The 12,694-nt window shown below is 41.1% G+C and overlaps 1 protein-coding gene across 2 annotated transcripts in view; it reads left to right on the forward strand.

The window, feature by feature from the left end:
• LOC109401442 (glutamate [NMDA] receptor subunit 1) overlaps positions 1-12,694 on the forward strand; it is a 416,903-nt gene that overhangs the window by 84,569 nt on the left and 319,640 nt on the right. The window lies entirely within an intron of this gene.

A 12,694-nucleotide genomic window follows, 5' to 3' on the forward strand; every position in this document is an offset into this window, starting at 1 on the left:
AGAAAAATAAAGTGCGTTTACTTTCTTAAAAATTACAAAATTCGTTTTAGATGTTTCTTGTGTGTTTTGACATTGTTCTTATTGTTATTGTTATTGTTATTGTTATTGTTTATTTTAACTTCAAATTTTGAAAGAGGGATTGACAATGTTCTTATCCGTAATCGTTTTTTCTGTTTGGTCTATTATTTCTGCGATTTTATAACGATGGTTAAGCAATGAAGGTTTTGCTTTGCATTTTGCGTAGACATGTGCGTTTTGGATTTACCTATACTCTTCCTCGTCTAAACAAGGAATTTTGTAATTTTGTGCTTAACGTGCAATTCGATATTCTCTCTTTCTCGTTTGTCGGGTGAAAATCACTGCGTCCAGATTTTAGAACTATTGTGATATACCCTTTTGCTGTGAGGTACGCAAGTTATCTCAGTAACATATTTGTCACTGAGATACCTTGGTATCGACTGAACTCAAGACCATCTATTATTGATGAATAGAGATCCTGAGTTACAGAATGTGACTCCCCCATTCTGGCGAGACTAGCTTTATGAAGCCAACCACGTCCTTGGGAGATAAGATCCATATGTCAGCAGGCCCTAAAAAGGGCTTGCTGAGAACTTTGAACCTACGTTGAGTGAGTGCACTGCAATAGCAGAGGATGTGTTCTGATGTTTCCCTCTCCTCGTCAGAGAAGCAGCGATTTGAGGTTTGGATTGCTCCGATCTTTTGTAGATGGTATCTGCAGGGGCAGTGTCCAGTTATTAGACCGGTGTAGATTTTGAGATCCCTTTTGTTGAGACCTAATAGTTGTTGGGTTTTCTTGGGGTTTATCGTTACGAGCCTTTTGGATTGGCTCGTATGGGGAAGTGCATTCCAGTTTGATGTGATTTGACTGACCATATATTTGTTCAGTTCCATTTTTAAAGAGCAGTCTGAGATCCCGCAGAAGGGCTTAGGGCCAATGAACCTTTCATTAGATCCATTTCTGGCTAGCTCATCAGCAATCTCGTTTCTCTCTAGACCCGTATGTCCTGGGATCCAATATAGGTAGACTCGATTGCGTATGGATAAGTTTTTCACAGCCAGAATGCATTCCCACACTAGCTTTGAGTTACAAGTGTAGTTATTAAGCGACTTAAGTGCCGCTTGGCTGTCAGAGAAAATACATATTTTTGCAAACCTATACTTTCTCCTCAGGCATAATAACACGCATTCTAATATTGCATATATTTCCGCCTGAAATACTGTGGGCCACTGTCCTAAGTGGACAGAGATTTTTGTTCTAGGGCCATAGATTCCGGAGCCTGTCAGATTATTCATTTTCGAACCATCTATGAAGAAATTTATAGAGCCTGTTGGAACGCTGGGTCCACCTCCTTCCCACTCCTGGCGGGAAGGAATGAACACATCGTAAGGTAAGTCATAATTGACTACCGTTTCCATCCAGTCACTACAAATTCCTATTGCGGGATTTATGGCAAATTCATTTAATATGCTGAGGTGACCCGTAAGGTCTCCCGACAACAGTGTTTTTGTTCTCTTTAACCTTAGAGCACTTTTTTCCGCTTCCAGCTTTATGAATTGATATAACCGGGGCAGGTGAAGCATTGCGTCTAGGGCCAAAGTGGGTGTACTACGAACTGCACCAGTGATCGCTATGCAAGCGGTGCGTTGGATTTTGTTGAGCTTCGCCCTTGCAGCAGCCTCATTAGTTTTAGGCCACCAGACAAGGGAAGCGTAAGTAGTCCTGGGACGAACAATGGTTTTATATATCCACATGATCATACTTGGTTTTAGGCCCCATCTTTTACCCAGGGTTTTTGAACAAACCCAAAGTGTATTGAGACCTTTCTGCACAACTGATTGGAGATGAGAGTTCCAATTCAGTTTTGCGTCGAGTATGACACCTAGATATTTTACTTCGCTTGAATAAACTAGTTGTGTATGATTCAAGAAAAGGGGTTTCAGTTGGACCTTCCTCCGTTTGGTGAAAGGGATAATGGAAGTTATGCCTAGTTGTTCCTTATGACACCAGGAAAAAGTGTGATTTAGGGCAGATTGCATTCTTTCCACGATAACACTTTCGAATTTGCCTCGTACAATAATGACAACGTCATCAGCATATCCAACCACTTCGAAGCCTCTTCTCTCTAAGCTGTCTAGAAACTCATCCACCACCAGTGACCACAACAAAGGAGAAAGTGCTCCGCCTTGCGGACACCCCCTTGTTGCTTTAACAGTAATGTATGAACCGCTAAGCTCAGAGGAGATTTTCCGATTAGCTAGCATAGCATGTACCCAGGTAACAATGCATGGGTCGAATTTTCTCCTCAACATTGCTGACCCTATAGACGAATAAGAAGCGTTATCGAATGCGCCCTCAATATCAAGAAATGCTACAAGAGCAATTTCTTTTGCATTGAGTGTTTTTTCGATCTTTTGAACTACCGTATGTAGTGCCGAGATCGTAGATTTTCCACTTTGATAAGCGAATTGGTTTTTTGACAAAGGCATTGCTTTCATAAATTTGTGATTTATGTACTCGCATAGTACCTTTTCCATAATTTTGAGCATTACAGAGGATAAACTTATCGGCCTGAATGCTTTGGGGTTGGTTTTATCTCTCTTTCCTGCCTTCGGAATGAAGACAGCCCGGATTTGACGCCAATCGTTGGGTATATGCCCCAAAATCAGACTCGCCCTAAAATCTCAATCAAGGGTGGAACCAGTGTTTTCTCCTCTTTTTGGATCAACGCTGGGAATATTCCATCCATGCCAGGAGACTTAAATGACTCGAAAGATCTCACAGCCCTCTCAACCCTGGCCCGAGTGAAAGCTTCCTTTGCAACCTTTATTGCGTCTTTTTTAGATCCAGAAATCCATGATTGGATCTCTTGTGGATCTGAGACAGCAATTCCAGTGTCTTGGTCGCCGATGCTCGACTCAGGGATTGAATCAGGGAAGTGGATCTTTAACAATTCGCTCAGTGTATCGCTAGGCTCCGTCTTTCGGAGGCTACCCACACCATTGGAGTGGTTTTTGAAAGAGTTTTTTGGAGTCTGGCCACTACGGGTGTATTCTCTATGCTTTCACACATTAGAATCCACGATTTCCGTTTGGCTGACCTTATTTCTTTGACTACAGTTCGTCTGGTCCTTTCTGTATAGGCTCCAATCGCCGGTTCGCTTGGCACGATTGAATTCCCTACGCGCAGTTTTCCTAAGCTTCTCAAGAGTTTTATTCCACCATGGAACGTCTCTGCTCGAACTAATTGATTTAGTTGGACAGCTCTCTTGGTAGGCATTAAGGATTTTGTTTTTAATGGATTTGGACGCATCTTCCAATTGTGTAATGGACTTGATGTGACTCTCTATGATGTACTCTTCAGATTGTAGGATAGCTGAGTAGGATTCCCAATCAGTTTTCTTAGGATCTTTAAACGTTTTTTCTATCGTTAGACCCCCTTCCCATTCGAAGATAATGTGTTTGTGGTCTGACATTGATATTTCTTCAGAAACATGCCAGTTTTTTATTTTATCAGAGATAGACCGACTACATAGAGTCAAGTCCAAAACTTCCTGACGAATGAGGTTTTCAAACGTGGGCTTGTCACCAACATTACAAATGTCAATGTTCTTGGAAGAGAGAAACTGTAACAGGTACTCACCTCTGGTGTTTATATTTGTACTTCCCCATACGGTGTGATGTGCATTTGCGTCACACCCTATGACGAAGGGGATGTTGTGTCGGTGGCTGTAGGCTACGAGCGCAGCTATTTCTGGAGGAGGGATTTCGTCCACGTCACCTGGGAAGTATGCCGAGACCATCAAGATCTCTCTACTCCCCCTAGCGGAAGGTACCTCCATCCTGACAGCTACGATGTCCCTTTTTATGAATTCTGAAATTGGAAAGTATTTACAGTTGTTATGTAATAAAATAGCCGCTCTAGGAGAAAGCTGGCTGTCATCATATACCAACTTACATGAGTGTTGTGGAATGCCTTGTATTCTGGATTTATTGACCCATGGCTCTTGAATGAGGGCCACGTTTAGATTCTCTTTGGTGAACCTCCGACAGAGCACACCCGTGGCGCTCACAGCATGGTGGAGGTTCACTTGCAGAACTTTAGTCGCCATTTCCGGGGTTCCTGCTTTTTTCCGGACGACGACTATCCGGCTTTGGATGTTGCGGATCATCAGGGTGTCGTTTGGTGTTACAGTTTGGGTTGTTTCTCTTCCCTGTAGCGACCTGGCCCGCCAGTATCGCCTCTGTGGTCAAACTGTCGCTTTTTGCACTCCCTTTGCCCTGTTTAGATACCTTTGGTTTGGTACCACTAGAGCAGGGAGTCGCATGTAAGCTTCGAGCTTGTCCTTTAGAGGCGGACTGACTAGCCTTTATGGTGATTTTGGGGTGAGATTTACTAACCTCGCCCGAACCGGAGGCTTCCTCAGATTTCTCTTGGGTCGGCCTTCCAGTTAGCCGAACCTTGCCCGAACAGGAGGCCTCCTCAGATTGCTCTTGGGTCGGCCTTCCAGTCGGATTGGCGGTATCGGCAGTCGGTTGATCTGTAATCTTCCTTAGTTGGATTTCACCAAATCGGTAGTTGAGGGTGTATTTGGACTTCTTCAACTTTTCCATCGACGCACCCTCTACTGTGAAGATCCATTCGACATGAATGTCTTTCAGAATGGATCGTTTCACAATACGCCAATTAGTTGTTGTGATGTCATTTTGGCTTTCTATGAGAGCCTTTATTCGGTCGTCGTCATAGCTGGAGCTTTGTGGGAAGAATGCTCGGATCATCTCTGGACGTGGAATCGCCACTTCGTCCATTGCCATCAGCTCTGCACCTTCCCAGGGTTTCATGGATGGGGATATTCTCTTTAACCACTCAGCAGTCTCCTGATCCTTACAGATTAGAACCATGTAACCGGACTTGTAGATGAGGTTGTTGAATTAGGGTTTTATTGGCTCGTTTCGTTGTTGAACTACTCTGAGCAGGAGTGCTTCTTGTAGAAGGTCTAGCTGGGCTGTAGTGAGTTGGACGGTGGGAAAGTCTTTGAGTACCTTCACGCTTTTGGCCATATCACTGTAGCTGATACCAGCTGTTTTCCTCATGGGTGGGTTTTGTTGTCCAGACACGTTTTTCTGAGGCGCGCTGTTTGTGGACTGTTGGGCGCGCTCTCTCGGATCCAGATGGTGCTTCACCCTTTTTTGTTTAGGGTCCTCTGTGGCGGATTTGTCTAGGTCGTTTCTCGAGCGTTTTGAGGAAGTGGGCTCGCTCTCCTTATTCAGGATTATGGACAAGGCCTCATTCCGGTCTTTTCCCTTCTCCCGGAGAGTTCTAAGCTGCTTCCTCTGCGAGCGTGTGAGTGTGGGGAATTTTTTACTCGGAGCCCCCTTGGCTTCCGTAGAACCCTTGTTATCTTCGGATCCTTTGCTACTTGCTAAAGATTCTTGGGGGTTGATGACGATCCGTATACCATCATCTTCGTTATCTTCCATGTCCAGCAGGTTGGAGTCGGTCGATGAGGGGTGTTGTAGATCTGGATCAGCTTTGTCGAAACATGTGCTGCTCCGGGAGGTTGGATTTGAGGGGCAGGATATTTCCATCTTCTCCTGCGAACTACTGAGTAGCTGGTCTTCGGTAAGGCCAAGCTGACTCAGAGTATTCTCCACTTCGCTCTCACACGACTGAGAGAGGCAGTCGTCACCTTGAAGGTTGTTTGTAGAATTTGTACTCATTTTTGGTCCCACGAGTAGCTAGGGAAATAAATGTCCGCTGCACCAGTGCCCCGCCGTAGTGCAGTAAGGGCTGCTTACTGGGGTGTTCGCCCTGGTGCACCCCAGGCTCCGTTCGCGGTTGAGCATGTTTAGAACCCCCTCAACCATTCAGCCCTCGGCACGGGTCGCATGACACCTTGGCATTGGGGTTTATCCATTTTTTCTTTACACGATGGCCATGAATAACAGCCATCGCAACCTTCCTCCTTTACCAGGGCTTAGGACCTCTAGCTCAAGTTGCTAGCGGAGTTATTCGATATTATCTAAGGCTGTTTGCAAGTTCTTGGCGGCCTCCGAAGCTAATTTTATCTTACTTATCTTAACGGTACTTCAACGTAAACTATGTCTCTTGGTGCCATTTTTGTCACAGAATATTTTGTTTCATTATACAAAGCGACGACTAATTTAAGACCATCATATAGATCCAAATTGCCTACCTTATCTCTATTGGCTTGGTACATCTCAATTATGGTACTGTGAAATCTTTCTACAATTCCGTTACTGTTACTACAGCTTACAAAATGTAATGATATATTGAGGTCATTCATAAATTTAATCATTGTTGGGTTTCGAAAGTTTGTTGCTTGATCACAAATGACTTGTTTAGGCATGCCGAAAGTTGAAAAGTAACGTGTTAATGTTTCACTGATCGCCTCCGTTTGTTCATTTTCTATTTTGTACTAGGGAATCGCGCCACTTGGGCGGAGCTTCTATATTCGTTTGTTTTCCACTATAACTCAGTCAAATTTGAACCAGTTGACACAACTTTTGGAATGTGGTGAGATAGGTATAGTATCTACCCGAGTACAACATTTCAAGTCAGTTGGTTCAAAATTGACTGAGCTATAGTGGAAAACAGACGAATATAGAAGCCACCGCCCAAGTAGCGCGATACCCTACTGGCCAAATTTTGAAAATGCGTCAACTATGGTTAGAAATTCTTCGGTTTCTTTTACGAAGACATCCATGTAGACTGTATCAAAAGGTCTTTCATATACGCGTCTCGTAATAGGGATTTTGAATGGATGTCTTTCATATTTAGCGAGTTTGCAATCCTCGCAATTTTTAGAAAAATATTGTAATTTTTTGAACAGGCCGGGGAAAAGACGGATTTGCTAACTTCATCAAAGACAATTTTAAAATTACGGTGGTTGAAATAGTTACTCTTTCTAATAAATTATGCAAATTTATTTATTTCTTCAATCATTGTAGACTACAAGCTTAATGTATAAATTTACAGATATTGATACTTATATAACATTTTATGAGTCATTAGATCTACCATTTAGGACTTTCCTTAGCAGTGGTCTTGAGATATCTAAATCGATTATTTCGCAGTATTTGTTATAGATATTCATTAATGAGCTAATTGGTCCGTTTATTGCATATGAAGTTGGTCCTGCTCCTGAATTAGTGGTCACCTGTTTAGTGGACTCTTACCACTGGATCAGGTGATCCGTAGTGTTATTCTTAGCCAATTGAGAAAACCGCAACCGACACTACACAGCTATCTAGGCTGATCGGGAAAAGAAGTTAATATTGATGGTCAACTTCCAAACGAGCCCGAAAAGCCTTCAAATTCGTCCTGCTCCTGTGTATCGACAATATCGGGTAATCACAGATTGCAGAATTCGATTTTCACCTTATCCTTAAGGTGTTTGGCTGCGTTACTTCCACATTGTTTCGCTACTTCCAGTGGAGCGAAAATTCCATTTGTTGTATTCTGGTTTATTTGCTCTTTGAGAATTCGACTTTCTTCATTATAGTTCGGTTGGTGGTAGACATGTCGGGTATAGCCTGGAAATATTTGAATAAGTGAGTAAGGGCTTTTACGTTTATTATCGGTAACTCGTAGAAAAATTTGATTTTTGAATTTGTTGATAGGGTGAGTATTGTAAAATTTATCTTGAGGGTATACTTCGTTTTCGTAATTGCTGACTTTCATCCTTGGGATCCCTGAGAGTCCGTCCGCCACGACGTTCTGCTTTCCTTTCTTATAAACAATAGTGAAATCGAATTGCTCCAAATAGAGACGCTGCCGGGTTACTCTTCCTGTGGAATCTGTGAGTTTTAGTTCCTTTGTAAGAGGTTCATGATCAGTATATATAGTAAATCTTTTACCAAAAAGATACGGTCTGAAAGTTTATGTCGCAAAATATATAGCAAGTAGTTCCTTCGCGGTAGCAGAATAGTTTTCCTCTGCTCTAGAGAGGGTTCGTGATAAATATGCAATAGGTCTTTCTTTTCCCTCGAAAATTTGGCTCAGAACAGCTCCAATCGCCACATTGGATGCGTCTGTCGTTACAATGAATGGTTCGTCGAAATTTGGATAAGCCAACAGAAGATCGGTGGTCAATATTTCTTTGAGTTTTTCAAATGCTGCTTTGTAATCATTGGAAATATTAATATCCTTGTTCTTGCCCCTTAGTTGCTCTGTCATAGGTTTTGCTATTTTACCGAACCGAGGAATGAAACGTCGGTAGTAGCTTACTGTTCCCAATAAAGATTTAAATTGTTTCGGTGTGGTGGGGATTGGCCATTTACTCACAGCCTCTATCTTACGAGGGTTTGGACGTAGCCCCCAATAGTGACCAAGTGGCCTAAAAACTCGACCTCTTTTCATAAAAATTCAAACTTGTCACACTGTATTTTAAGATTGGCGTCTTGCAGAGTATTGAGAACTTTAGCAATACCTTGAAGATGTGTTTCCAAATTTGGGGAGTAGATGATTATACCATCCATATAAACGAAACAGCGGATTCCCAAATGCTTTCTCAGGATAGAGTCCATCGACCTTTGAAAGGTTGCTGGTGCATTTTTTAGACCAAAGGGCATACGTCTCTCTCTCTCTTCTTGGCGTTACGTCCTCATTGGGACAAAGCCTGCTTCTCAGCTTAGTGTTCTATGAGCACATCCACAGTTATTAACTGAGAGCTTCCTCTGCCAATGACCATTTTGCATGTGTAGTTCGTGTGGCAGGCACGAAGATACTCTATGCCCAAGGAAGTCAAGGAAATTTCCTTTACGAAAAGATCCTGGACCGACCGGGAATCGAACCCGTCACCCTCAGCATGGTCATGCTGAATACCCGTGCGTTTACCGCCTCGGCTATATGGGCATACGTACAAATTCGTATTTCCCATGGTCTACGTTGAACGCTGTTTTGGGGACGTCTGCTGGATCCACTTCAATTTGGTGGAATCCGCTCGCCAAGTCAATGACGCTGAAATATTGGGCTTTGCCTAACCTGTCGAGAATTTCGCTGACCTCTGGAATAGGGTACCTATCCGCAGGGGTTTCGACATTAAGTTTTCTGTAATCGATCACTATTCGATACTTCTTTTTACCGGAGTTGTCATTTTTTTTTTGGGACGACCCAAATGGGTGACGTCCACTGGGAGGAGGATTCCCTAATTATCCCATTATCAAGAAGCTTATCAATTTCCTTTTGAACCTCATCGCGAAGATGATAGGAGTATTTATATGCTTTTTGATGAATTGGAATTTCATCGGTGGTTTTAATTGCATGCTTTATTTCATGCGTGAAGGAAAATTTTTGATTTTCTTGAAGGAAAATCCCTTTGAAGCGTTTGAGGGTTTTGAGAAGAAGTCGCTTCTCTTCCCTATTCATATGATCAGAAGGGCAATCAAATTTGATATTGCCTTCTGGGTTATCTACTATCATGCCGTCGTTGTTAAAAGGTTCAACAATATGAATTTTGTCGGGTTTAGTAGTTCCTAAATGGACCAGAGCTGAATTGTTAACTGCACGATACATTCCTGGCTTAACGGTAACTTCTGGTGTCAGATTTAACTCGTCTTCGACAAGAAAATCGCCGTTGCTTGTAGTGACAATACTACAAACATTTTCGATGCATGTATTGAAATTCAAAGCAGATAATGAATATTTCGACATAGGAAAAGTTTTATCTGAAATAATAAGGCAGTTGCTTTTGTTGTCAATTTTAGCGCACATTTTGGCTAAATTTTCATAGCTGATTAAGCCGTCGAAAAATTTGTGAAATTTAAATACATAATGTTAATTTTGCATTTGAACATTCCGGAAACAGATTTGTCTTGAAAAATTTGTTTGCAACAAATTTTCCATTTTTGTTTTTTTATAATTGCCGGATTTGCGGTTGTTTGATATCATTTAACGTGCGAGGGATTTATAAAAGATTTATTTTCTCCTGTATCTATAAGAAAGTTCAATGTTCCTTTAGACGTAAGCAATTTCATATATGGAATGTAATTCAAATCTTCTTTTTTATTTTCCTGACCCTCATGAAAATTTTGCTCACTTGCTTCGCCGCAATCATCATCGGCCGACGTCATTGCTGTCGTCGTTGTTGGTGCATCGACCGCATCAGCAAGTTCTTCATACTCATCAGAGTCGTCCGCTTCATGCAGCTCGTTTACGTTATGTTTACGTTTTTATTTTGCGATATGGATGTTTCCCTGACACTGGTTTATCACTGGATGGTTTCGAATAAGTTTTTGATGTGTGGCTATGAGCACTGTGGTTAGAGTTACCAGGTTTATTTCTATCAAAGTTTCTGGTAGGCCGATAACTGGTTTCCGCGTTCTGATTAACGCAGACTGACTGATACGCTGCTTCCAAGCTTTTTGGGTTTGATTGCCGAATAATGGAACCTAAGGGTTCGCCTATGTTATCCAAATACTTGGTTATGGTTATGTGGTCTATTAAGGGGAAGCTTACCGGGCGGGCCGGTAAAACCCGACTTCGGCGCACGTTTCGATTTTTTAAAAATTAACGAAAAGAGATATCGAAATATAAAACAAATCACGCTGTAGCTGAGATGTTGGGCTTCATTTTCATAAAAAAATATTTGATTTTACTCAAAATTTGAAAAAGTTGGACTCTCGAGAACACCAAATTTTTTGGTAGGAAAACCGCTCCCATGCCGCAAAATTTTGTGTTTGCACAACGATTTCTCCCGTAAAAATGTGTTTTATCATATAACTATGTACGGTCATTTTGCTCAGAAACTAATAACGAGTCGAATGGTATATAAATATCAGGGGGTTTCATACAAAAATCTACATTGAGAGACATTTGTATGAAAACATTTCCAAAATTATTGCGCGCCACCGCGATCGAACAGCAGCTAACGGTTTCTTGGCTGGCCTGCGGTGGGCACCCGTGCGGATGATGCAGCGAAACAAAGCAGCAGATTTGCCTCACTGACGTTGATCCGGTAAAATAGTTGGACACAAATTGATTTCAAAAAAAATATGTAATTGATTGCATGTTGGTTAATGCACGTGCAGTACACGGATGATTTTGTAATAGAAATAATGCATCTCAAATATGGTGTTTCAGGAATGGTACTCGTATTTATATTGCAGTACAATATTGAAAACAAAAAAAAAACATTTTTATTATTGAGTAGGCTGAGAAAGGAATGCGCGATATTTCTGATGAAAAAAAAACACGCGATATCTCGCGTAATTCGTGATAAGGGCCTAAAAGCCATTGGTAACCAAGTGTGTAGCACGATGCTACCGAGTAGATAAATGAATAAACAAAAATTTAAACGCCAGCTTGATCAAGAGGAGACTGTCCTCTATCTGCCAATAGGTTAAATTTTAATGTTTACCTGCTGTTTCTGTGCAGAAAACAACGAGCTACACACATGGTTACCAATAGTTTTTAGGGCGAGATCATAAGTTACACGAGTTATGATGATAAGTTCAGCAGAGGATCATTTTGGGGAATATAAATAGGATTGAAGAAATCTCGCAGCGGTAAACGCACGGTTAACCAATATTTAGAAGGACCATGCTGAAAGTACTGGATTCGATTTCCGAACGGTCCAGGATCTTTTTTGTGATTATTTAGGAATTCTAATGAATATTTGAGCCTGCTGAGCTTATTCGAGGATTCTTGAAGAATGTTAGAAGTTTTCCTCGATTTTACGATAATTGAAAAATTCAGATGAATATTTGAGTTCACTGAGCTTGCTCGAGGATTCTTGAAGAATGTTAGGAGTTTTCCTCGATTTTACGACAGCTGAGAAATTCAGATGAATATTTAAGTTCACTGAGCTTGCTCGAGGATTCTTGAAGAGTTTTAGAGTATTCCTCGATATTTTGTGATTATTTAGAAACTCTAATGAATATTTGAGTACACTGAGCTTGCTCGAGAACTCTTGAAGAATTTGAGAATATTCCTCGACGTTTTGTGATTATTTAGGAATTCTAATGAATATTTAAGCCTGCTGAGCTTATTCGAGGATTCTTGAAGAATGTTAGGAGTTTTCCTCGATTTAACGATAACTGAAAAATTCAGATGAATATTTGAGTTCACTGAGCTTGCTCGAGGATTCTTGAAGAGTTTTAGAGTATTCCTGGATTTTTTGTGATTATTTAGGAATTCTAATGAATATTTGAGTACACTGAGCTTGCTCGAGAATTCTTGAAGAATTTGAGAATATTCCTCGACTTTTTGTGATTATTTAGGAATTCTAATGAATATTTAAGCCTGCTGAGCTTATTCGAGGATTCTTGAAGAATGTTAGGAGTTTTCCTCGACAGCTGAGAAATTCAGATGAATATTTGAGTTCACTGAGCTTGCTCGAGGATTCTTGAAGAGTTTTAGAGTATTCCTCGATATTTTGTGATTATTTAGAAACTCTAATGAATATTTGAGTACACTGAGCTTGCTCGAGAATTCTTGAAGAATTTGAGAATATTCCTCGACTTTTTGTGATTATTTAGGAATTCTAATGAATATTTAAGCCTGCTGAGCTTATTCGAGGATTCTTGAAGAATGTTAGGAGTTTTCCTCCTTCCTGTGATTATTTAGGAATTCTAATGAATATTTAAGCCTGCTGAGCTTATTCGAGGATTCTTGAAGAATGTTAGGAGTTTTCCTCGATTTTACGACAGCTGA

Source organism: Aedes albopictus, chromosome 3 (assembly GCF_035046485.1).
Source record: "Aedes albopictus strain Foshan chromosome 3, AalbF5, whole genome shotgun sequence".
NCBI lineage: Eukaryota > Metazoa > Arthropoda > Insecta > Diptera > Culicidae > Aedes > Aedes albopictus.